The following is a 26,013-nucleotide window of genomic DNA, read 5'->3' as shown; positions in this document are numbered from 1 at the left end:
GGAATGAGATTGACCACGTCATGGGCCGGTGGCTTAATTTTCTGATTATTTTCGTCATAAGCCGCCATGTATTTGTTCAAGTTTAGCTCTTCCACCAGCTTACATGCCACAGGCCGCATCTCTCGTATGAAGTGACTGAAGTTCTTCTCTTTAAAAGGTGACTGGTCATCTTTGAATTCAGGACACCCGGTGGCTATCTCCTCCAGGTCAAGCTCCGGTTGCCAGGCTTTGGCCCGGCCAAGTGTAATGATAGCTCCGGCTCGAGCAGCTGATTCTCTTTGCTCTTCAATCTTGCTCGGGAAGCTTGATAGGTGGTCCAACACAGCCTTGGTTTGACTTGGCAGTTTTCTGTTACCCCCCTAGGCCACAAGACCACGGAGAGTGCCGATGTACAATTGTTCTATTAAAGAGTAGATGGCCTTTAGCTTCAATAATATGTCTTGGCCAAGACAGGCACTTCTGGCGGCTGTGGAAGACAAGAGTCACCGGCGGGTTAAGAATTGTATACACATATGAGAAGTTCGTCGGGTTAAACAATTGGATTGACATGTTACACTTACCGAAGATGGTGGCTGTCATTTGCATAATGTGTTGTTTTAAGCCGGATAACTCTTCAATCACCGGTTTATTAAGTGCAGCTTCAGCACCTTCGGCCCTTTTCGCCAGCGCAGCCTTGTCAGTCTCCCATCCGCCTCTTTCAGCATCAAAACTTGCCTTCAGATTTTAAATTTCCTCTAAAGAAGTTTTCAGTTCGAGCTTGGCCTTGGAAGTCTCTGCCTGTTGCAGCTTCATATTCTTCCTCAAATTGACCACTTGCGATTCTTTCATACTCAATTCTGCCTGGAATACAATCATGAAGTGATGATTACAAGACAAGGATTAACTATTGGTGTTGATATTCTGTTAAGTCCCAAGCACACTACAAGTACTCTACTTGGCACTTGGGGGCTAATGTGGGTCAATTCATTTTTTACTGAGACCCGACGTATCTTGTCAGGTTAAACCGGCCCTTGGGGCTACATGTTTTGGTTTCTTAAGTGACTGTAAGTCCCCGCTCAACTTGTCAGTTTAAGCCGGCCCTTAGGGGCTACATATTTGGATCTTAGAAATAATTGTGAGTATGCATCATTTCGTTGCTATGAAATTATTGAAGTTGCACAAGTTTCTTTCAAGCTTTATATTTGAAGACCCGGCTCATCTTTATCAGATGAGCCGGCCCTGAGAGGCTATGGTTTGGAAATATTCATGAAGTCTCAAGCATAGTCAATATCTTTACTTATACTTAGGACTTGGTGGCTACATAAGTATATATGGAAAGGGATTAGTATCATACCTCATAGAGCTCTTTCATGAGATTCACTAAGCCGGCTTCTAAGTCACAGCTAGTGTGAAGGCGGCTAAGGTACCCTGCGTGGATGTCGCTTGTGCTGAAGGTAGCATGGCTTTCCAAATCTAGGTTGGTCTTGCCCTTATCCAAAGAATGAGATTCTTCTTTGGTGCTATGTTTGGCCAAAACAGTGGAAGCCCTTGGTGCAGAGTAAGCTGTCCCAGTGATGGTCACATCTTCAGAATCCTTGTTAAGAGGGATCTCTTTAGCTGGCTTCTGAGGAGTTGGCGGCTTAGGGCTCGGCGGGTCATGGCTGGCTGTCGGGTTAAGCTTCATGTCCATTTGCTCAGGGAGGATGGCATAGACTCATGGTGGTGGATCATCCATGGGCTCTTCTAGATCTTGAGCGTGGGCCTCAGAGATGTCGGTATGTTGTTTCTCCGGCTTAGCAGATTTAGGATATTTTGAAGACCCGCCACGCTTATGCTTCTTACTAGCTTTTGTCACTCCTCTGCAACAAAGATACAAAAGTATATAACTACGCCATGGAAGATCATTGATAGACAAATAGAAGCACTTGCCCTTGGGAAACTTGGAAGACGAGCATCTGGGTTCCAGAAGAGTTGCCAGACGACGGAGGTGTCTTCTGATAATTTGAGTAAGGAGTGAGAGGCTGGCGTATGAAGCCATCTAAGGGATAAAGAGAATCTGAATCATGTAGCACCTCATGTGGACGCTTGCGAGGAACATGCATATTTGGTAAGCCAGAAATAAGGTCCTGAGAGCCGCCGCTCCGGGTTGGGCGCCTTGCTTCATGTTGTTATTTCTTCAAAAGAAAATTGGGATCCAAGTAAGCAAGAGGATGAGAATTTTTCACCTTCTGGATGACCCGCCGTGTTTTCTGTGTTGCCAAGGGTTCTGAGTCGGAGGAGACATGGATTACCTCTGCTACGTCAGCATGACTTGTTTCTGCGTCGCCCTGAGAAGAGTCGGCTTCAATAAGTTGCATAAAAAGACGACCAATGGAGTCAAGTTCTACCTCTGACTCATCATCAAGATTAGAGCAGATCTTCAGCGGTGGATTTATTGGCACAACCCGGGCCTCGAGTTATTGTTTTAGGCTTCTTGGTCGGAGCGGCAGTAGGTAGTTTCTTCTTCCAAAAAGGGGAGTTGGCCTGTTTTAACATATAGGAAAATTAAGAAATATGATATACAAGAAGTAAGGAAGCAAAATGAAAGATGGTGTAAAATACTTACAGCCGGGGGTGGATTGAGTTTGTAGAAAGGATTCAGTCCCACTTTGCGACAGTTGTCCATGGGCTCCCCGAGCATTGATTTGACTACATCGTTAACATCCCTGTCACTCAAGGATGTCTGATTGAAACGTTGCAGATCTTGGGTATCTCCAATGTATTAACACATTAAGCCGCTGCGCCGGCTCAAAGGTATTATCCTCCAAGCAACCCAGCAGCGGGTTAGGTCTACTGCAGTCAAGCCATTGGCCACCAATGCCCTTATTTTCGAGAAGATAGAGGCATATTTAACACGCTCTATGATGGTTAACCGGTCTGGAAGTTTGCTATGGGTGTTGAGCCGGAAGGGGCGGTAACCCGGTAAAGGATTTTCATCGGCTGGAGAAGTGTCTCTGCAATAGAACCATGTGAGGTTCCAATCCTTGGGGTGACTAGGCAACTTGGCTTCAGGAAAAAATATGTCTCTTCACCGCTGAATAAATATTCCCTGAAGTTCCAAACTAGGTCCATCAATCATCTTAGTTTCACGGTTGAGATAAAAGTACTCTCTTAAAAGGTCAACAATAGGCTCTTCTCCAAGGTACACTTCGCAGAATACTTGGAAATTACATAAATTGGAGACAGAGTTGGGGCCAATGTCCTGAGGATGGAGTTGATAAAAATTCAAAGTGTCGCGAAAAAACATGGCTCGGGCGGAGAAAAACCACGGAGAAGGTGATCTACAAAGATCACGATTTTGCCTTCTTGAGGTTCTGGAGTTGTTTCAGAGCCAGGGACTCGCCAGTGTATAACCTCTTTGGATGGCAAAATGCCCATGTCTACATACTCCTGTAATGAGAGCTTGGAGACTTGGGAAGCACCCCGGTCGCAAGAAGTGGGAGTCCTAGTCATGGCTGGCGGAGTAAAAGTGTGACAGGTTAAAATCATGGTGTTGAACTACTTAATAACTATAAAATTCATGTTTGAGTCGGCTATTTTCTGATGGATCACAAGATCATGATTAGGTTGATAAATATGAGCCGACCAACATTGCCGACGGGTCATACAAGGTTCTGGATTTCTGGAGAAATTATGCATTATGATTAAGCCGGCTAAGTTCTGGCGGGTTACAAAGATTGTTATTTAAGACACCCAAGATGATGAATGGCGGATCAGTTGACTATCAAATCAAGATAATTGAGATTTTTGCTAAGTGTGGAGCAAACAGGTTTCACAAGTTTGCAGCTATATTTACAGATCTACAACAGTTTAGAAAAAGGTGAATAATTGCTAAACCTAAAACATGACAATGGAAGAACGCGTAAGCAAGGATTGAATCTCAGGAAGAAAGGATACATCTATAGTTTGGGGGAAATACTAAGACTACTGCCACAAGTTATTGAACTAAGCAACATGGTAGTTGAACTGTGATGAATTTGAACAAGCGCGATGAACTCCGATGAACCCTATGAGCGGAGTCGGTCTAATGTGGATCTAGGTCAAGGAAAGAGCTTTACCTGGATGCTTGAAAGAAGAGAGGGGGTGCGCCGCTGTTATCTGGACATGTCAGGTTGATGCAGCTGCATGTGCTGAAGTTGTTGATGAGGAACGGTGGCGCCAGAGCTCTGGTTGCGGTGGCAGCGCAAGGAAGATGAAGAAGCGGGAGGGGTGGGGGTAAAAGTGAAAAATGAACCCCCTCGTGCCTATTTATAAGGAAAAAAGTGAAACAGTAAATGGCTGGCACAGAAATCGAGGAGATATAATCATTGTCTTAACAGCGAAGGCGCCTCGGTTTTAGGAATGGCTGATTAATGCAAAGATCCGTTATGATGTCATGGGATATTTTCTGAAATTAATGGCATGATGTCACCTTTTGTCATGGCGGGTTATGAAAGTTTGTTAGTTTAAATATTGAAGGGGTTTAAGAGATTCGCCAGCCAAAGGATGAAGATTGACATGAACATGTTCAAATCAATCAGGGGCCTAATGTTGGTGATATAACCCCACGGTGTAACCCACCCAGAGGGGCCGAGTTACATAGTTGGCTACTCATAGCAAAGGGCCCAAAGCGGGCCCAAGAAGACAAGACATGAATACAACGGCTCATAAGCAGGTTTATTGAAGGCCCAAGACTCGGAGGCGACTTAGGACCCGAAGGCATGAGCCGCCCGAATAATGACTTGCTTTGGAAGGCAAGGAAATTAGAACCAGAGTCGGTTACGTTGTGTGATCCAACCTGGACTCTTGTAAGCCGCCGGACCTCGACCTGTGTATATAAAGGCGAGACCCGGCGGCGGGTTAACTCAAGAAACAGTTGATCGATAGCTAGGACAAGCGTAATTGCTCCCTTGTAATCGAAACTTAGGCAATACAACTAGAAGCAGGACATAGGCTTTTACCTCATTGTGAGGGGCCGAACTTGGGTAAACTCTTGTGTCCTTTGTCCCGGTCAACCCATTTGAGCTAACCTACATTGCGATGGCCCCACACCTAAGTCATTTCACAAGGGCATCTGCCGTGACAAAACCACGACAGGTAACGAGTAGAGAAGAGCGGAAGGCTATGCGGAAATCCGATGATAGCAAGGTATGTACGGTAGCTGGAACCAAATTCTTGGGGAAGCCAACGATGTAGCCATAAAACACTAATATGTTGGTCTCGTTTTATCCTAAATAATCAAGGTAACCCCATGAGTCGGTTAGGTCAAAGGTTGGACAAACTTATCCTGGATGCAGCGGTAGTTGGTCATGGTCTTAGAAGGATGAATTTCCCACAAGCTTACAAAAAATACATAATCTACTACCACTATAAAAGAAAGAGAGGGCGGAGAACCAAATCATCCTATCCATCAAAACCTATGATCTGATGGTCTACATCCCTCCAGAATACTAAACGCATTTTACGCTTTAATTACCCACCATGCCATTAGCTGCTAATGACCCCTTTCAAGAAAAGAAAAAATGTTGTAGCCCACGTCTTCATCAAACTGCATGCACGACGCCACTCCTCTGCTATCGACGCCATCGCAGGGGCCGGGGCCGCCGCCCCGTCCGCCGCTCCTTCTCTGCTGCACCACAGACGCTAGCGCGGATCGCCGTCGCCGCCCGTCGCTCCTCCTCTAATTCTAGACGAACGCAAGCTCGGATCGCCGTCACCTCCTTCGGCCGCTCATCCTATGCTGCCCCATGGTCTCGACGCCGGAGGCTCTCCTCTTGGTCGGCTGCTGCCCCCACGGATGCGAGCTCCCGCCGCTCCTCCTTTTCTGCCCCACGGGCTCGCCGCCGGCCGCTCTCCCTTCGTCGGTTGCTGCTCTGTACGCCCATAGCCATAATTGCGGAACGCGCCACCGATTCTCTGCGCTGGAAGATCAGGCGAAGGCTCTCCTCTGCATCGGATCTGGCATCCTGAGCCTTCCAACGATCGGATCCGGTGAGATTTGCCACCTCCTACTGCCGTCCATGTGTAGCTCGTCGACTTCACCCAGGATGGCCACCAGGACGAGTCGACGACCTCTGCCTCATAGTTGTCTTCCCCGAGAGCTGACGATGTCTCCATGCCGCACGAGGTTGCCGTTGCACCCACCACACCCTTAGCATCGTTGATATTCTATATGTAACTCATCAATTGACAGATTTTCTCCCTGCAGTGACTTGCATTTTTCTATATTGCTTCGTATTAAGTTGATTGGGACTGTTTGATTGAATAACAAATAGTAAACAACCTCTGTCGCTGATCAATTCATGGAACGATTATCACATGTGGCAAACTGAATTGCATTCTCAATACACAAGGGAAGTGCAAGCAGTATCTGGAGGGTCAAATTATTCATTACCTGCAAGTTATAAATTTATAATGCTAACACACTGTGTTTTGCTTTTATAACTTGCAAGTTGCAAGTGTTAACCCCAGAAAAACGATTTGCAGGTGGACATCTGCAGTAAATAATCAGGTGCTTCCTCATTATCAAAGTCAATGCTCTGTGAGGTGTGCAGCGAGTGCGTGTGAATGTGCCGATGCGAGGTAGTGGAGGGTTCAGCAAGGTTCAGTTTCGGCTCCAATTTGTTTTCAGAATCATCTTCTAATGTCTAATCTAATGGTCCTTTCTTATGTAGTTAACAAATTATATTGCCTTGTAGCTTTTTAACAAATTGGCTGCTACAAAGACTGGTTGCTTCAAATTTTGTTTTGGTGTGTGCTTTGACTGATTATCTTAATGCCAGTACTTCTTGATTTTCACTCCATATATGAAATTGTTTAGCTAGCTCTTGATCAATATCCTTCAGTACACCTGCAATATTGATGGACACTAAGTACTACTGCCAATCATCAATGTAAACTATTCCAACTCTATATTAATTCAGAAAATAATCGGATACAAAATAATCGATTTAAAAATAAACTGCAAAACTTGTAAGTTTAGGAAATTATGTTGTTTTAATCTTTGCACTAAGAGTTTCCAGGCCTATATTGTTATAGGTATTCTTATTCTGGTTGTACACTGAAATTTAGGTGCTTTTGGAGATTTGATTGTACAAGAAAATGATCTACCTTGCAATATCATTTTTCTTGCAAATGAAGAAATTCAGAGCATCTAAGTCTTAAATGTATCTGCTAAAGTGTTGATATTAATCCTTTATGTTGTCCGGTAAGTTGAAATGTGCATAACTTAATTATGTGATTACGGGCTCGACGCTCTTCACATTGCTTGAGAATCTGATCAGCACCACTCCGACATGCATCAGGAAGTCAACGAACAACCAGACCAGGAAGGCGTGGAGCTTGAGCTTGAGCTGCAGCGACAATGACAACTTGGGTGTAAACTTCAAAAAACAACAGTTCAAGTGTACTCTCTCTCTCTCCCTCTCTCTCTCTCTGTGTTTCTACTAAGTACAGTCTGTGTACTGTTCTATCCTTGTTCTGTTTTCTTCAACCATTTTTTGTTGTATATTCTCTGTCAGTAAAAGCCCCAATCTATTTTATCTAGGCAGCATGTATTTGGTACTACAATAAGTTGGTGCGATATCCTCCAATATTTTGTTATCTAGGCAGTCAAAACAACTTCAGTCCGCTTAATTTTTTTTCTGCTTTTGTTGTTGTGATGAGAGAAAGAAAGAGATGTGGTGGCAATGGAGAACTTGGACCAATTGATAATATACCATAGTTGTGGTAGTTAATGTTTGTGGTACTTCCTTTAGGATATTTGTTCTATACATATGTTCCGCCAGATATTCATTCAAATTGTACCCTTCTCTATCAAATAGTATGGTTCTTAGCTGACTGCGTGATTATGATTGAACACTTAGTATCTTAAGAAGATAAATAATGAACGCAGACTGCTCTCCTCCAGTTCAGTGGAAGCGTAGGAGGCAACCATGGAGGTGATAGACGCAATGGCTTCAGCATGACGGATGGTTGTCCCTAAGTTTCTACCACTGAGTTGGTGCATGCTCCAATATTACCAGGTCAGTGCTTCAAATCATCAGACCTTGGCGCTATTCCTTGTCATAGAGGAGGTCAGTACTTCAAATCATCCTTAGCTCCATTATTTTTCTTTTGCAGATCTTAGGATAATGGGTCAATTTCTTACTTTTCTTTTCAATATCGTTTTTTATCCCCTATGCTTACGTGATGATTATGTGACTTATCTGTCAGAGAACGAATCATGCTAAAATTTTCTTGTAAATAAATGATGCATGTATGTTTATTCTTGTTTTTCTTATTACTTCAGATTTTTTCTGTGGATGGGCTCAACAGATATTATATTCATCACATAACTTGCTATTTACTGAGTAGTATGTGTTGCTCACTCTTTATTTTTGTGGCGCAGAAGTATGATCATGACCCTGCTCAAGTTCGGCCTCACTACTGTCGCTGTAGCTACTTCTGTGAGTCTCTATAATCTTCTTCGCCACCGGTTCAGTAACCCTCTCAGTTTTGTTCTCTCCTCTTCTCTTGTGCTCTCTGACCCAGACATTGATCGATGTGACTCTTGTGATGCCAGCCATCAAGCTTCTCGTGCTTTGGTTACTGCTAATGCTTGGCTCCTAATGTATAGGCGAGAGGAAGATATAGATGTACCTAAGATTAGTAGTTCGCATATCAAAAGTCACCATTCAGTTAGCATGCGCACTTTAGCTAGCTTCCAATTCACTTGTAGGTCTGAGAGAAAAGAGAGTGCCCTACCTTCTATCTAGCTTCCAATTAACTTGTAGGTGTACTAAGTTATCGTGCAATTTTCAGATCATGTACAACCTGATTCAGTGCACATGCTTCAGGGGCTATATTCAGTACAAAATGCTCAATGAAAAACCCTGCAAGTACTCTTATTCAGCTATCGCTCCATCTCACTTTATGATATTTATCGCAGCATTGTTCAGTATTGCATCTGTAGCTAATTTAATAGCCTGTTGTCAGGTCGTAATACCGTTGAAAATACGTAGCAACACGATCATAGTGATGTCGATCTCACTGTTGAAAATACAATTGAGCGGCAATACAATACCGTGCATCCATTTTTTATATTGATGTGGATATCATTTGGTCATCGTTTGAGACGTGCATTGCACGTGCAAGCTTACTAGTATTACTAATCGATTAATTTTTGCTCGATACTACTACAAAACCGAATAGCACTGGCCCCTCATTACCAATGTTAGAAGGAACCACCGGTCACATATGAACATCGCCGACGGGCCATAAGTGGCACGTCTGTGATAAGCCTAGGTGCCAGCCATCAGTGACCGCAAGTTACCACAGACAGATTCCATTATAAAAAACTTTTAATGTTACAAATTCTATCACTGACGCGCGCCTATTTTCAAGACTGTTTTGTGATGACTTTCCCACCAAAAAATTGGATTATCCAGTGTTATCTCTGACAGTATCTTTCCTGAACCCATTACCGATGACTTTCAAATGTTTCCTACCATCTGATGCTAGTTACCGGCACGTAAGTTTTGTATGTTGTATGTAGTATCTGGTAAAATTGAGCATATGTACGTGTATTACGTAGTATATAAGATTATTTTGATAGTACATATACCACTTTTTAGATAATATGTACTATTTTTAAGTATATTATTTTATACATACGAATATGAAGGATTCTCAAGATATACTAAAAATAATTGACTTACATGCATTTTTTCATATAGCCCGCTTTAGGAAATCTTAGATGCAGTATGTGAATTACTTAGAATGATAAAACGGTATATATACTATCACATGACTGTATATGAGACAAGATGATAACTACCACTGGGTGGTAGGATCAATTTTTGTTATGTGTGTGTGTACACACATATATATACATATCTATGTATATATATAGATAGATAGATATTTATTGATAGATAGATAGATAGATATAGATATATAGACAATACATATAGATAGATAGATATACAGACAGACATATATATATATATATATATATATGTATATATATAGTGTTACTATTCATCATCCAGGGTGCTGAATAAGTAATTCTTCACCCGAGATAATTTTACGATTGCTTTCTAAATAAATTACATTTAGAATATAAATAGTTACATGCATTTTGATTTAATATGTAAAATTTGGTATAAAAACAAAAATATAGGTTATAAGACCAGAAAAATCACATTTTATGTATGTTTTACATTATGTTTTTACATTCGTAATTTTACGCAACATAAAATATTTTTTACGGTGAGTACATATTTTCTTACGTTCTCTTTTTAAGTATGAAATAAGACAAAATTTACGAAACGTTAAAATACGGTGCATTGATGTCAAAATAGAGAGGGGTGAAGAATAACTATTCCTCACCCAGGGTGACGAATAGCGCGACCCTATATATATATATGCCGTCTATTCTACAATCGATGATAGAATAATATTCTGCAATAATCTTGTACTTCCCTGTATACCTATATTGTACTTCTTTATGCTTTCCCCTCTGTACTTCTTGTTTAAAGAAACTGTACTTCTTTTTATATAACAGAACTTTACCATAGTAGTTTCCTTCTATAAATTTCTTTCACAGGTAGGTTAGCGTATTAGCTTGCTGCTATTTCCAGGGTAAATTGTTGTGTTACATTGTTTCTAATTAACTGTTTTCATATTGTTTTTGGAATATGTGTATTTGTTTTCCTATAAAAAAATTTAGGTATCATTTTTAATTTTATTCTGTGAATACTGTTTTATCCCTATGTGTTTTCGAAATGCTATGGTTGTCTTAGTTTTTCAAAATCGGAAACGAATCGTGCCGTGAGGACAACTTAACTGTTGGCCATAACTACAGAGAGTTGGCATTTACTCTGTCCATCCGTCCGCTCGGCCCAAATCTCTCTCCCTTTCTCTTATCTCACACGGACGCTCCTCCTCTCTCTCTCTCTCTCCAGTGCTCCTCGACGACGAATCCTGTGCACGATCCCCCACCGGGCAACCGCTACTACAAGCAACCGCCGCCCACTGCAACCACGCGCACGACCCCCTCCCTCTTATCCAGGTCCGTTTCCTTCCTCTTTCTCCCCCACACTCCTGTCCGCTGCATTGCTGGGTACAGCACTCTGCGAATCTGCCGCAGATCTCGTGAAGCGGAGTTCGGTATCGCCGCCGCAGCAGCCGCAGTTCTGATTTGTTGCTCTTTTTTTGCCTCTCCCTTTGTCTCCAATGCTTTGCTCTGCTTTTGCCCGCAGCCGTTTTCATCCGCAGCAGAGGGGAAGCTTGGTGGTGGTCAATTTGGTAGGGTTTTGATACTTGGTGAAGCAAGGATTCTTCTTGTAGATCGATTTGGTTGGTGTATCCACAGGCATGTTGTCTCCACCTAAGAGCTCGATGGCCAAATCGGCGCAAGGTTCGTCCCGCAGATGTTGTGCTTGGGATTGTGATGTTCTGTTGATGTAGTACATTTTTTAATTTTGTTCCTAGGATTGATTTGCTCATGTGTGGTTTTGGCATTGATTGGCAATGTTTTTATTTATTATATATTTGGTTGTGGATGTGAGATTATTTATTTCTCAGGTGCAGTAGATATGTTTGATGTTTCAACAAGTCTATTGTATGTGATGCACTGATTTGATGCTTGTTTTTGGTGAAATGTTTTTCTATACTTCACTGAGTTGTAGTTTTGTATTGCTCCTCCATGTTGTTGTTGTACTTCACTTATGTAGTACATGTGCACTTCTTATTTATTTCACAATTTTTCCTTATGTTGTAGTGTGGTGAGTTTTATTTGTATATTTTCTATAATTGTTGTGATTTTAGGGTTTAGAATTGGCCACATGTCTTTATTTTACACATATGCTTTACACTGCTCATGATAATACTCGCTATTTATTTTTCCCATATTGCATTGTAGTGCTAGTAGAATTGTTGTATTGCTTTAGTAGTTTCCTTTGTACTTCTTGTTGCAATTGTTCCAATCTTTTGTTTTCTGTATTGTTGTACTGCTTTCTAGCATTGGTGTAGTACTTCTGTTGTTGTTGTGTTTATTATATCAATTATATTTATTTCCTTTTGCGTAGCGGATACAGTTGACAGTGTTGCAGCGTCTGAAACTTATTTATTGTCTTCTTTGATTTTGTTTGCAGAAGATTATGTTTCCTGATCAGAAAATGATATATCAGATGTTCTATCTGATCTTCGCTTAGAGCTTGATGGAGAAGATGGTAATAAGGTTGATGAGGCTGCGAATACGCCTGAGGACATCCCTGCTGCGAATACGCCTGAGGTCATTCCTACTCGCAACCAGAGGTCTAAGGCATTGAATGACAGGCAAAGTCAGCCTGCCAGCAATCCTTCTAGCCCTGTTGGAAGGGGTGAGCATGATATCGGCTCTTTGGAACTTTCAGAGACGCAGTCACAGTCCGTTGATGGTACAGAGGCTGTGACTCAACCTGAGGATGTCGCTGATCAGCTGGAGGCTGAGAAGTTAAGGGTGGCGGAGAAAATAGCAGCTGCTCGAAATCGCAAGTCAAAGGCATTGCACGATATTTCATCTCAATGCATGGATATAGTTGTTCATGATAGTGCTGGTGTTTCTGATGGCCCTTCGAGTCTTGTAAACCCTGTCCCTGTAAAAAAGATTAGGACAACTTGTACGAAGGTAAAGTCACCTCCTGATGCTCTAGTACGCAGAAGCCCGCGTGTTCTGCCTAGACAATCACCTGATGTCGATGGTAAACGGCAAAGTCCTAAAGTTATTTAGAGAGGCAGCTCTGCAAATCTTAATGTTGCTGCTGCAAAAAAGGTGAAGGCAGCTAACCAAGTTGTGTCCAAGGCTAAGGCACCTGTTCATAAGAAGAAGAATGATGTTCTTAAGTGTAAGGAGAAGGTTTTGTCCAAGGGCCAGCAAACTAGAGGTAGCACAAAGAAGCTACCTTGTGCTACTCACAAATCTGTGCATTTTGCAAAGGATGATGATTTTGAGCCCGATGATGGTGATGATGGTGATGAAGAAGGCGATGATGACGAACCTTATGTTTCTGAAGAGGTTTCTGATTCTGGAGATGATATCGGGAAGGTGGATTTTTATTTCATTATTTCTTGTCAAGTGTTTCTTGCATAATATATTATATACTTCCCTTTGATGTTATGATTGAACTGCCAATTGTGTAGTTACTGTACTTCTTATACTCTTCATTGAAATTTCTTAGTCTAGTTTTTTTTTAATTTCATTTTTTGTGTATAGTTATTTTTCATCTTTATTAATTTGTGTTATTTTTTAATGTTTTTCAGTATGAGTTTGTGGAGAGGCCTTTCAAGAGGAAGAGAGGCGAGAAAGGTGAGCCTAGCAACAAAGTTGAAAAGGTGGTGAAAAAGCGCTTCAACACCACGATTAGGTGCTCTTTGAAGGAGGTCGCTCTTTGTGTTGCATTTTTGAAGGAACATCACTTGAATGTTCTTCATACTGCAGATCTTGTTCATATCAAAGACTTCAAGATCAAATCCAACATTAATCGCCGTCTTGCTTGTTTTCTGATGTATAATATTGATCCTAGGACCATGATCCTTGATCTTGGTGGAAACAAAGTTCTGGAGATCAATGCAGATGTCATTGAGAAGCTTTTTGCACTGCCTAATGGTGACGACTCTCCTCCAAGGCCTTCAGAGGATTATGGTGCTGCTTTGGTGAAGTTAAAGGTTGAGCTTAGGATTCCAAGGAATAAAGATATAAAAGCTGATGAGCTTCGGAATATTCTGTCGCAGCTTGTCGATGATCCTCTTAGGGATGGCCTTGCTCTGAAGGTGTTTGATCTGATTTTGTTCAACAAGTTTTTCTGCCCAGGGTATTCTCTGCGTGTGAAGAAGGAGGCGACAATGGTTGAAGACTTTGAATTGTCAAGCTGGAAAACATGCAGATTTGTCAGCTAATTGTTGACGAGCTGAGAATTGCTATTGAAGCCTGGCAGAAAGCAGGTGCAGAATGGAGAGCTCTTCCTGGTTGTGTTATTGCGCCTGTTCTAGCTTATTTGGACTATCTGGACCACCGCTCCATTAACCGTAAAGATAAGAGGTACCCCGGTGCCATCTACATGGATCCTAGGAAGCTTATGAAACTTGCCAATCTAGATATTTTTAAGAAAGGTGGCCCGGACCCTAGATCTTGGATCTTTGGTAAGTTGCCGGTGAGTTCTTCAGTACCATCCTTTGTAGTGCAATTTTTTTAGTTGTAAGTATTATACTTTTTGGTGTTGTCCTGTTTTCTTAATTAGTAATTAATCGTATGTGAAGTTTGGAGGTAGGTGTTGTGGTAAGAGGTTAGGGGGTGTTGGGGCGGGGGGGGGGGGGGGGGGGGGTCTCCCCCCACATATTTGGTTAACAAAAATAGAATATATAAATACTGTCACCACATCCCACTCACACAAATTATTATGTATGCATCTGTTTGTACTGCTTTGCATATATTGTTTGTACTGCTTTAGTGTTCATCTCAGCACACTCACACAAAGTTATTATGTTTTGCATCTGTTCGTACTGCTTTGCATATATTGTTTGTATTGCTTTAGTGTTCATCTCAACACTTCTTGTTCATTTAGTACTGCTTTATACTTATTTTTTATATTTGTTAGGTTATTATACTTTTTATTTTATTTAACTTTTGTCTATTAGTGTATTATTTTGTTGTATAACATTTTTGCACTCTCTTTTTGCAGTGGAAGGGTGAAAGCACAAGTGCTCCCTAGGTGGTTTTGATAATTGATGACAACATATCTCTTGTTGGACTAACATTTCTATCTAGCATGTTTCAGATAAGTTCAACAATGGAGTGGCATGGACTAAAGGTTGTGGGAACTCCTTCAAGATGCTAAGGACAAAGGATTGGTTAAAGCTTCAAGCTCAAGACTCTTCATTTCACATTTTAGTGATCCAAGATCACATTGAGTCCATAGGAAAAGCCAATACTCTCAAGGAGGGATGAGGTGTTGCTTAATGAGCCTCTTGCTTCATGTGCTTAATGATATGCTCCAAAATCCTCAGCTACTTTCCCACTTCCACAAATGACCTAAACCCTAAGCCAAACTCAGTCATACCGATTCTTTCTATCCGGTGCCACCGAGTTTCACTTATCATAAGCCACTGCCAAACCCTAGCAATTCGGTTCTACCGATAGGGATCTCGGTCTCACCGAGATGGGATTGTAAACTCTCTGTTTCCCTTTCGTAACTTTTCGGTCTCACGGAAAGAGCGAATCGGTCCCACCGAGATTGCAATGTAAACTCTTTGTTTCCCTTTTGTAACTTTTCGGTCTCACCGAAAGAGCAAATCGGTCCCACCGAGTTTGCCTGACCAACTCTCTGGTTAGCTTATTACCAAACTCGGTCTCACCGAGTTTGTGTAATCGGTCTCACTGAGATTACATTATGCCCAAACCCTAACCATATCGGTCCTACCGAGTTGCATGTCAGTCCCACCGAAAATCTCTAACGGTCACTAGGTTTACCTTTTCGGTCCGACCGAGTTTGTTGATTCGGTCCCACCGAGATTGGAAAACTGTGTGTAACGGTTGGATTTTGTGTGGAGGCTGTATATACCCCTCCACCTCCTCTTCATTCGAGGAGAGAGCCATCAGAACACATACACAATTCCAACTCATATGTTCTGAGAGAGAACCACCTACTCATGTGTTGAGGCCAAGATATTCCATTCCTACCATATGAATCTTGATCTCTAGCCTTCCCAAGTTGCTTTCCACTCAAATCTTCTTTCCCAAATCCAAATCCTATGAGAGAGAGTTGAGTGTTGGGAGACTATCATTTGAAGCACAAGAGCAAGGAGTTCATTACCTACACACCATTTGTTACTTCTTGGAGGGTGGTGTCTCCTAGATTGGCTAGGTGTCACTTGGGAGCCTCCGACAAGATTGTGGAGTTGAACCAAGGAGTTTGTAAGGGCAAGGAGATCGCCTACTTCGTGAAGATCTACCGCTAGTGAGGCAAGTCTGTGTGGGCGATGGCCATGGTGGGATAGACAAGGTTGCTTCTTCATGGACCCTTTGTGGGTGGTTGCTTCTTCGTGGACCCTTCGTTGGGTGGAGCCCTCCGTGGACTCGCGCAACCGTTACCCTTCATGGGTTGAAGTCTCCATCAACGTGGATGTAGGATAGCACCACCTATCCGAACCACGGGAAAAACATCCGTGTCTCAAATTGCGTTTGAATTCTCCAAACCCTTCCCCTTACATTCTTGCAAGTTGAATGCTTTACATTCCGCTACTCATATACTCTTTGCATGCTTGCTTGATATGTATTGTGTATGTTGAAATTGTGCCTAAAACTCCACTCAAACCAAAAGGGCCTAAAAATTGCAACTTTAGCACTAAGTGTCTAATCACCCCCCTCTAGACACATCTACTTCTAGATCCTACAAGTGGTATCAGAGCTTTGGTCTCCATTGCCTTGGTTTAATCACCATTGGAGGAAGATGGATGTGTCTACCTTAGGGAGTCTTAGACATAGAGTGCCTATTCTTGATGGAGAGTATTTTCATGAGTGGAAAAATGAGATGCTTGTAATCTTCAATCAATATCATTTGAACAAGTATATTGCTAGCCCTTGTGCACTTCATATTGATCCTTTGCATCCTACCCTAGATGAAGATATTGACATGATTCGCAATCTTAGAACTATTGAGCTCATCATTAGAGGATTGCCCAAAAATTTGATTGCTAGTTTTCCTACTCTTAATTGTGCCTATACTATATGGAAATTTCTTGAGGAACGATTTCCCGATCATTCCTTGAAAACTTTGGATGAAATTCTCCATAAATCTATTGCCTTGAGTAAGATGAACTCTAGTGATCCTAGTTTTGGTAATTGTCTATTTGAACTTACCAATCTTAAGCATGCTAAAGGATATGTTGGAATCATTAGTGATATCATATTCGAAGCTATAAGAATTCATAAAAGTGACCGCTTTGATGATCATTTATCTAATGAATTACCCTCTCTAGGAAATGATGAGTCACAAGATCATGATGAACATGGATAGTATGATAATGATGATGATGATGATAGTGACTTCGATCTTGATGATGCAATGAGACATTTTGGTCTTATGGAAAATCTTTGGGGATATGAATCAGGAGGAAAGGAATGGGTTCTTGATAGTGGATGTACTAATCATATGACCGGAGATGAAGAGATGTTTCGTGAGCTTGCTGAAAATGACGGCCCTCGAAAATATGTCACCTTTGGTGATAATGCAAAGGGTAAAGTGGTTGGCCTTGGTAAGGTGGCCATCTCACATGATAGTTCCATTCAAAATGTCATGCTCGTTGAATCTCTCGGCTACAACTTACTTTCAGTATCTAGACTTGCTGATTTCGGTTTGAATGTCCTATTTACTGAGGTAGATTGCCAAGTATTTCGTCGAGACAATCATAAAATGGTCTTTACCGGTATGCGTACAGGTGATCTTTACATTGTCGATTTCTCTAAAAAGGCACAACCTAAAACTTGCTTTGTTGCTAAATCCTCAAAAGGTTGGTTGTGGCATAGACGACTAGGTCACGTTGGCATGAGAAACCTTGACAAGCTTATTATAGGAAATCATATCCTTGGAGTTAACGATGTCATATTTGATAAGGATAGACTTTGCAGTGCTTGTCAAGCAGGTAAACAGGTTGGAGGAAGGCATCCTGTGAAGAACATCATGACCACAAGAAGGCCACTCGAGCTACTTCATATGGATATTTTTGGTCCCAACGCCTACAAGAGTCTCGGTGGAAATTCTTTTGGTCTAGTTATAGTTGATGATTTTTCAAGATTTACGTGGGTGTTCTTTCTTAATGACAAGTCGCAGGTCCAGAAGATCTTCAGAAACTTCGCTAGGAAGGCCCAAAATCAGTTTGACGTGAAGATCAAGAAGGTTCGGAGTGACAACGGAACGGAGTTCAAGAACGCAAATGTGGACACCTTTCTTGACGAAGAAGGGATTTCACACGAGTTCTCGGCTACGTACACACCTCAACAAAATGGAGTTGTTGAGAGGAAGAACCGGACGCTCATCGAAATGGCAAGAACGATGCTTGATGAATACAAGATGCCGAAGCACTTTTGGGCAGAAGCGGTTGAGACAGCTTGTCACGCAACAAATCGCTTATATCTTCACAAGCTACTCGGCAAGACGGCATACGAGCTTCTCACCGGTAGCAAACCCCAAGTTGGATACTTTCGAGTATTCGGCTCAAAGTGCTACATTCTTGATAAGCATCGTCGTTCAAAGTTTGCTCCTAAATCTCATGAAGGTTTTCTACTTGGTTATGGCTCAAACTCTCACACTTACCGTGTCTACAACAATTTCACCCGAAAGGTTGAAGAGACGGTAGATGTGAAGTTTGATGAATCTAATGGCTCGCAAGTAGAGCAATTGCCAATAGATGTAGGAGACAAAGACCCTTCAGAAACAATCCAAGACTTGTCCATTGGCAAAATTCGTCCAACGGAGGTGAAGGAGTGTACTTCATCCGTCCAAGTGGAAGCTTCTACTTCACGACAAGGTGAACCAAGAATCGACACGGAAGCATCCACAAGTGGGACACACCAAGATGAAGAAGACAAGGAAATTCATCAAGACGAACATCAACAACCTCTTTCTCCACCACGACAATAGAACGATGACGTCAACAATGAAGAAGGCCAAGAAGAAGAACAAGATGAAGAAGATGTTCAACGAAGACCCAAGCAAAAGCTCTCACGAGTTCGAGCAAGAATTGCCAAAGATCATCCCGTCGAGCAAATCCTCAATGATATACAAACCGGGAGAATCACTCGCTCAAAAACTCGTTTAGCTAACTTTTGTGAAAACTATTCATTCATCTCTAGCATTGAACCTATGAAGGTTGAAGAAGCATTGGAAGATCCGGATTGGATAAACGCTATGCATGAAGAGCTACACAATTTTGAGAGAAACCAAGTTTGGACATTGGTTGAGAAGCCCGACAACAACCACAACATCATTGGTACCAAATGGGTGTTTTGCAACAAGCAAGATGAAGATGGACAAGTGGTTCGCAACAAAGCGCATCTCGTCGCCCAAGGATACACACAAGTCGAAGGTATGGACTATGGTGAGACATATGCTCCCGTTGCTAGACTTGAGTCCATTCGCATCTTACTTGCCTATGCTAATCACCATAATATCAGCTTGTACCAAATGGACATTAAAAGTGCTTTTCTAAATGGTGAAATAGAGGAGGAAGTTTATGTCAAACAACCTCCCGGCTTTATCAATCCTAAGAAACCAAATCATGTTTACAAACTTCACAAAGCTCTTTATGGTCTTAAACAAGCTCCTAGAGCATGGTATAAATGCTTGACCAAGTTCCTTATTACAAGTGGTTTTGAAATTGGTAAAATTGATTCTACTCTTTTTACTAAAAGGGTTAATGGAGAACTATTTGTATGCCAAATTTATGTCGATGATATCATATTTGGTTCAACTAACCCTCTCTTTAGTGAAAAGTTTGGAAAGCTAATGTCAGAGAAGTTTGAGATGTCTATGATGAGTGAACTCAAATTCTTTCTCGATTTGCAAATCAAGCAAACTAAGGAAGGTACATTTGTCTCTCAAACGAAGTACACCAAGGACTTATTCAAGAAGTTCAATATGCAAGAATGCAAAGGTATGTCTACACCCATGCCTACTAGTGGACATAATGATTTGACCAAAGATGGTGAACCGGTTGATCAAAAGGTTTATCGCTCTATGATTGGTTCATTGTTATACCTATGTGCTTCATGTCCCGATATTATGCTAAGTGTGTGCATGTGTGCACGATATCAAGCTGCTCCTAAAGAATGTCATCCTAAGGCTGTGAAAAGGATAGTGAGATACTTAATCCATACACCAAACTTTGGCATTTGGTATCCTAAGAGATCTTCTTTTGATCTCGTTGGCTATTCCGACTCGGATTATGCCGGAGACAAGGTTGATAGAAAGTCCACTTCGGGTACTTGTCAATTTCTTGGTAGATCTCTTGTGTCTTGATCTTCCAAGAAGCAAAACTCGGTATCCTTATCCACCGCCGAAGCGGAATACATTGCCGCTGGTTCATGTTGTGCTCAATTACTTTGGATGACCCAAACTCTTAAAGATTATGGGATTTATGTGAAACATGTTCCACTGCTTTGTGACAATGAAAGTGCTATCAAAATTGGTCATAATCCTGTACAACATTCTCGAACTAAGCATATTGAAGTTCGTCATCATTTTATTCGAGATCATGTTGCTAAGGGTGACATTAATATTAAGCACGTTCGCACCGATAAGCAATTAGCGGATATATTTACTAAACCTCTTGATGAGAAAGTATTTTGCAGGTTGAGAGGTGAATTGAACATCATTGATGCTTCGAACTTGGAGTAGAAACTCCATTGGATACATGCAAGACATGAGCTTATGACTAATCCATGATATATCTCTTATGATAACTATCTTATGTCTTGGATATATTTGCACCTTGCATGTTGTCTAACCCATGTAGGTGCTTGGTTGAATCTAATTCCATGAGATTGCGACTCACTCACATCTTGAGCAATCTCTACATCACCAAGACTCTACACAATGGTGGTTGAAGACAAGGAAGCACAAAACCATTCAAACATATCCTTTGACAAATTCTATGTTGAGCTTCATGATTGTCATTTTTGGATACACAAGTGCTCTTCCTTGCAAGAACTAACCCATGTAGGTAGATGAACTCAAACTCCAAGTGGTGCTCTCAACTCTTGATGAGCTACATCAACCTTGAGCACCCACACAAGTTCAACTACATGAGCAGGAACCACACCACCACCCAAGGTATGTTATTCCATCTTAGAGAAGCTTTACTCCAAGACATGAGTCAAAGCAACTCAACAAGATGTGAATACATCAAGATGCTTAAACAAAAAATGGTAACCCCATTTTGAGCTTAAACGATGAGTATGACCTATGATCAAGTGTTCTCACTTGACTCCTAAGTCAATATACTCTAACATAGGTGACTATGTCACCGCCCAACTCTAGATGAAGTTCTCTTGTGTTCTTTTTGTGTGTATCTCATGCATGTCTAGTTTCTTTCTCTTTTTCAAAAACAAAAATAACTTCATCTAGATCTTTCAGTTTCTTCTCTTTTCTCTTTGTTTTTGTTCTGCATTTTCTGCATTCAATTCCTTGCAAATCCTTCAGGTAATTCATTGCAAATCTTTGTGAGATCCTACATGTCTAGTGAGCTGAGGTGACAAGTGTTTTTCTCTGTGTGAACTCGGTTTCACCGACTTGTAATTTTCGGTCCAACCGAATCTTTTCGGTGCCACCGAAACATACCACTCGGTGCCACCAACTTCGCAACAGGAAAAACAGTTTGCCACTTGTTCTATATTTCTTCTGATCCAGCTCTACTCAATGAATCTTGTCCTCTACAAGCATCACAGTTTTATCCATTGCTTTGTGCTAAGTCTCAAGGACCAAACCTACACGACGGATTCCAGAAAGCCCTTCTTGGAAATTGATGTCAAAGGGGGAGAGAGAGATCACATCAAAGCTTGTAGGAGAGAGAGATCACATCAAGGGAGAGAAAAAGTCTCAAGGACCAAACCTACAAGATAGAAAGTATTAAGGGGGAGAGAGAGACTTCCAGGGGGAGAGAATACTCAAGGATCCCAGATGTCCCAGATGCTTGATGCTTGATGTTCAAGAGGAGAGATGTCACATGTCTTTTTAGGGGTAAAGACATGTTCATTTGTATCTTTCATCTCTGATTTGCTGTTCCTTATCTTCTCCCAATATCCCATGTAAGATTCTGGGGGAGCAAGACACCTAAGGGAAAGAAATCAGTCAAATTCATTGCATATCTTTATTCTTGGGGACATGTTGAATCCAATGTGGTACCTTGTACTCACTCTCTACATGTCATCCCAGTCTTGATATTCTTGTGGTTTATTTTGTTTGCTCTGGCTAGTGGATGTACCTGTGTTATCTAACTTTGTTTGTGCAGGTTCATTCCATCCTAAGCCAACTCAAGACCACAAGGTAAGTATATGCATCAAAATCATGAGTATGAGGAGTTCTTGCTTATGTACATACTGTTTGCAAGAAGGACTCATGAGCATGAAGGTATTTTCCTTGATAATCTTTTGCTCTGATGCATATGGCCAAGATACATGTAACACATTGCCTGCTCTGTCATGGTTATGCTCTCAGATGCCTCTATATTTCATATTTACATGAGTGCATACATGTAGGGGGAGCCTATGCTTGTTACATGTCCTTCCAAAGCTTTACTTGCTGTTCTTTATATCTTTATCTAAAGCTTTGATGTATGTTGCCATCAATTACCAAAAAGGGGGGGATTGAAAGCACAAGTGCTCCCTAGGTGGTTTTCCCTAGGTGGTTTTGATAATTGATGACAACATATCTCGTGTTGGACTAACACTTCTATCTAGCATGTTTCAGATAAGTTCAACAATGGCATGGCATGGATGTGAAAGAGGAACCCTCAAATGCTAAGGACAAAGGATTGGCTAAAGCTTCAAGCTCAAGACTCTTCATTTACATTTTAGTGATCCAAGATCACATTGAGTCCATAGGAAAAGCCAATACTATCAAGGAGGGATGAGGTGTTGCTTAATGAGCCTCTTGCTTCATGTGCTTAATGATATGCTCCAAAATCCTCAGCTACTTTCCCACTTCCCAAATGACCTAAACCCTAAGCCAAACTCGGTCATACCGATTCTTTCTATCCGGCGCCACCGAGTTTCACTTGTCATAGCCACTGCCAAACCCTAGCAATTCGGTTCTACCGATAGGGATCTTGGTCTCACCGAGATGGGATTGCAAACTCTCTGTTTCCTTCGTAACTTTTCGGTCTCACCGAAAGAGCGAATCGGTCCACCAGATTGCAATGTAAAACTCTGTTTCCCTTTTAACTTTTTCGGTCTCACCGAAAGAGCAAATCGGTCCCACCGAGTTTGCCTGACCAACTCTCTGGTTAGCTTATTACCAAACTCGGTCTCACCGAGTTTGTGTAATCGGTCTCACCGAGATTACGTTATGCCCAAACCCTAACCATATCGGTCCTACCGAGTTGCATGTCAGTCCCACCGAAAATCTCTAACGGTCACTAGGTTTACCTTTTCGGTCCGACCGAGTTTGTTGATTCGGTCCCACCGAGATTGGAAAACTGTGTGTAACGGTTGGATTTTGTGTGGAGGCTATATATACCCCTCCACCTCCTCTTCATTCGAGGAGAGAGCCATCAGAACACATACACAATTCCAACTCATATGTTCTGAGAGAGAACCACCTACTCATGTGTTGAGACCAAGACATTCCATTCCTACCATACTAGCTTTCCCCAAGTTGCTTTCCACTCAAACCTTCTTTCCACCAGATCCAAATCCTATGAGAGAGAGTTGAGTGTTGGGGAGACTATCATTTGAAGCACAAGAGCAAGGAGTTCATTACCTACACACCATTTGTTACTTCTTGGAGAGTGGTGTCTCCTAGATTGGCTAGGTGTTACTTGGGAGCCTCCGACAAGATTGTGGAGTTGAACCAAGGAGTTTGTAAGGGCAAGGAGATCGCCTACTTCGTGAAGATCTACCGCTAGTGAGGCAAGTCCTTCGTGGGCGATGGCCATGGTGGGATAGACAAGGTTGCATCTTCGTGGACCCTTCGTGGGTGGTTGCTTCTTCGTGGACCCTTCGTGGGTGGAGCCCTCCGTGGACTCGCGCAACCATTACCCTTCGTGGGTGGAGCCCTCCGTGGACTCGCGCAACCGTTACCCTTCATGGGTTGAAGTCTCCATCAACGTGGATGTAGGATAGCACCACCTATCCGAACCACGGGAAAAACATCCGTGTCTCAAATTGCGTTTGAATTCTCCAAACCCTTCCCCTTACATTCTTGCAAGTTGCATGCTTTACATTCCGCTGCTCATATACTCTTTGCATGCTTGCTTGATATGTATTGTGTGTGTTGAAATTGTGCCTAAAACTCCACTCAAACCAAAAGGGCCTAAAAATTGCAACTTTAGCACTAAGTGTCTAATCACCCCCCCTCTAGACACATCTACTTCTAGATCCTACAAAGGGGCGCAACGATATTATCTATTTTGATGAAAGCGTTGAAGTGACTGGTACCAATTATTATGTGTATCCCAAGAAGAGGAAGTTTGAACCGTCCTTAGGAATTGTTCACGCTAGTAGCCGTAAGTTTGCAGGAAGCAGTAGTGCTGCCGGTGTTTCATCGGAAGGAGTGGGTACTTTGTTTGATTCCACTTTCCAAGAGCTTGATGATGCTTGAGGGAGTCCTGGATTAGGGGGTGTTCGGGTAGCCGGACTATACCTTCAGCCGGACTCCTGGACTATGAAGATACAAGATTGAAGACTTCGTCCCGTGTCCGGATGGGATTTTCCTTGGCGTGGAAGGCAAGCTTGGCAATGCGGATATTCAAGATCTCCTACCATTGTAACCGACTCTATGTAACCCTAACCCTATCCGGTGTCTATATAAACTGGAGGGTTGTAGTCCGTAGGCAATCAACTCCATATACAACAATCATAACGTAGGCTAGCTTCTAGGGTTTAGCCTCCTTGATCTCGTGGTAGATCTACTCTTGTACTACCCATATCATCAATATTAATCAAGTAGAACGTAGGGTTTTACCTCCATCAAGAGGGCCTGAACCTGGGTAAAACATCGTGTTCCCTGCCTCCTGTTACCATCCGGCCTAGACGCACAGTTCGGGACCCCCTACCCGAGATCCGCTAGTTTTGACACCGACATTGGTGCTTTCATTGAGAGTTCCTCTGTGTCTTCGCCTTTAGGCCCGATGGCTTCTTTGATCATCAACAACGATACGGTCCAGGGTGAGACTTTTCTCCCCGGACAGATCTTCGTCTTTGGCGGCTTCGCTCTGCGGGCCAATTCGCTCGGCCACCTGGAGCAGATCGAAAGCTACGCCCCTGGCCATCAAGTCAGGTTTGGAAGCTTAAACTACACGGCTGACATCCGTGGAGACTGGATCTTCGACGGGTTCGAGCCACGGCCAAGCGCGCCGCACTATCTCGAGGGACAGTGTCCTGGAGGCCGCACACGCATCGGTTCCGACCCCTAACTCGGAGCCTATTGCGCCAATCGAGGATGAGCGGTTGGATGTCACCTCGGGGGCTTCGATCTCAAAGGCGATCGAGCCGGACGCTAGCCCCACACTCTGCATGATCCGTGACTCCGAGGATCCGGACTCCTTTCCGAACTCCGAACCCCCCGCGCCCCTGCCGATCGAATCCGATTGGGTGCCGATAATAGAGTTTACCGCCGCAGACGTCTTCCAGCACTTGCCTTGTGGCGATATCCTGAACTCTCTCAAGTCTCTCTCCTTATCAGGAGAGCCCTGGCCGAACTACGGTCAGTGAGGATGGGATACAGACGATGAAGAAATTCAAAGCCCACCCACCACCCACTTGGTAGCCACTGTCGACAATTCAAATGACGTGCTCAACTTCGACTCCGGAGACATCGACAGCATGGATGACGATGCAGGAGATACCGACGAACCAACGCCCATAGGGCATTGGACAGCCACCTCATCTCACGATGTGTACATGGTGGATACCCCTAAAGGAACCGACAATGAGGAAAAAGGGGATGGGATGGGAGATCGACCCCCCGAAAAGCAATCGAAGCGTCGGCGTAAACGCCGACCCAAGCCCCGCCTCGACAAAAACCCAGCCATAGAGCAGGACGAGCCGGTAGACGACGAGCAGGCCTTAGAGAAACCGTCCGAACAGGGCAACACGGATGGAGAAACTGAACATCCCTCCTCCGGCGAAAATGGCATTCCGGACAACCTCACGCCGAATAAACCTATGGAGCAGAAGAATCTCCACGAGAGGCTCATTGCAACTGCACGCAGCCTAAAAAAGCAGAAGCGGAAGCTAAAAACAGCGGAAGATGCACTCCGGATTAGATGGAGCAAGTAATC

The sequence above is a fragment of the Triticum urartu genome, chromosome 5, assembly GCF_003073215.2.
Source record: "Triticum urartu cultivar G1812 chromosome 5, Tu2.1, whole genome shotgun sequence".
Lineage (NCBI taxonomy): Eukaryota > Viridiplantae > Streptophyta > Magnoliopsida > Poales > Poaceae > Triticum > Triticum urartu.
Note: the sequence above shows the minus strand (reverse complement) of the source record.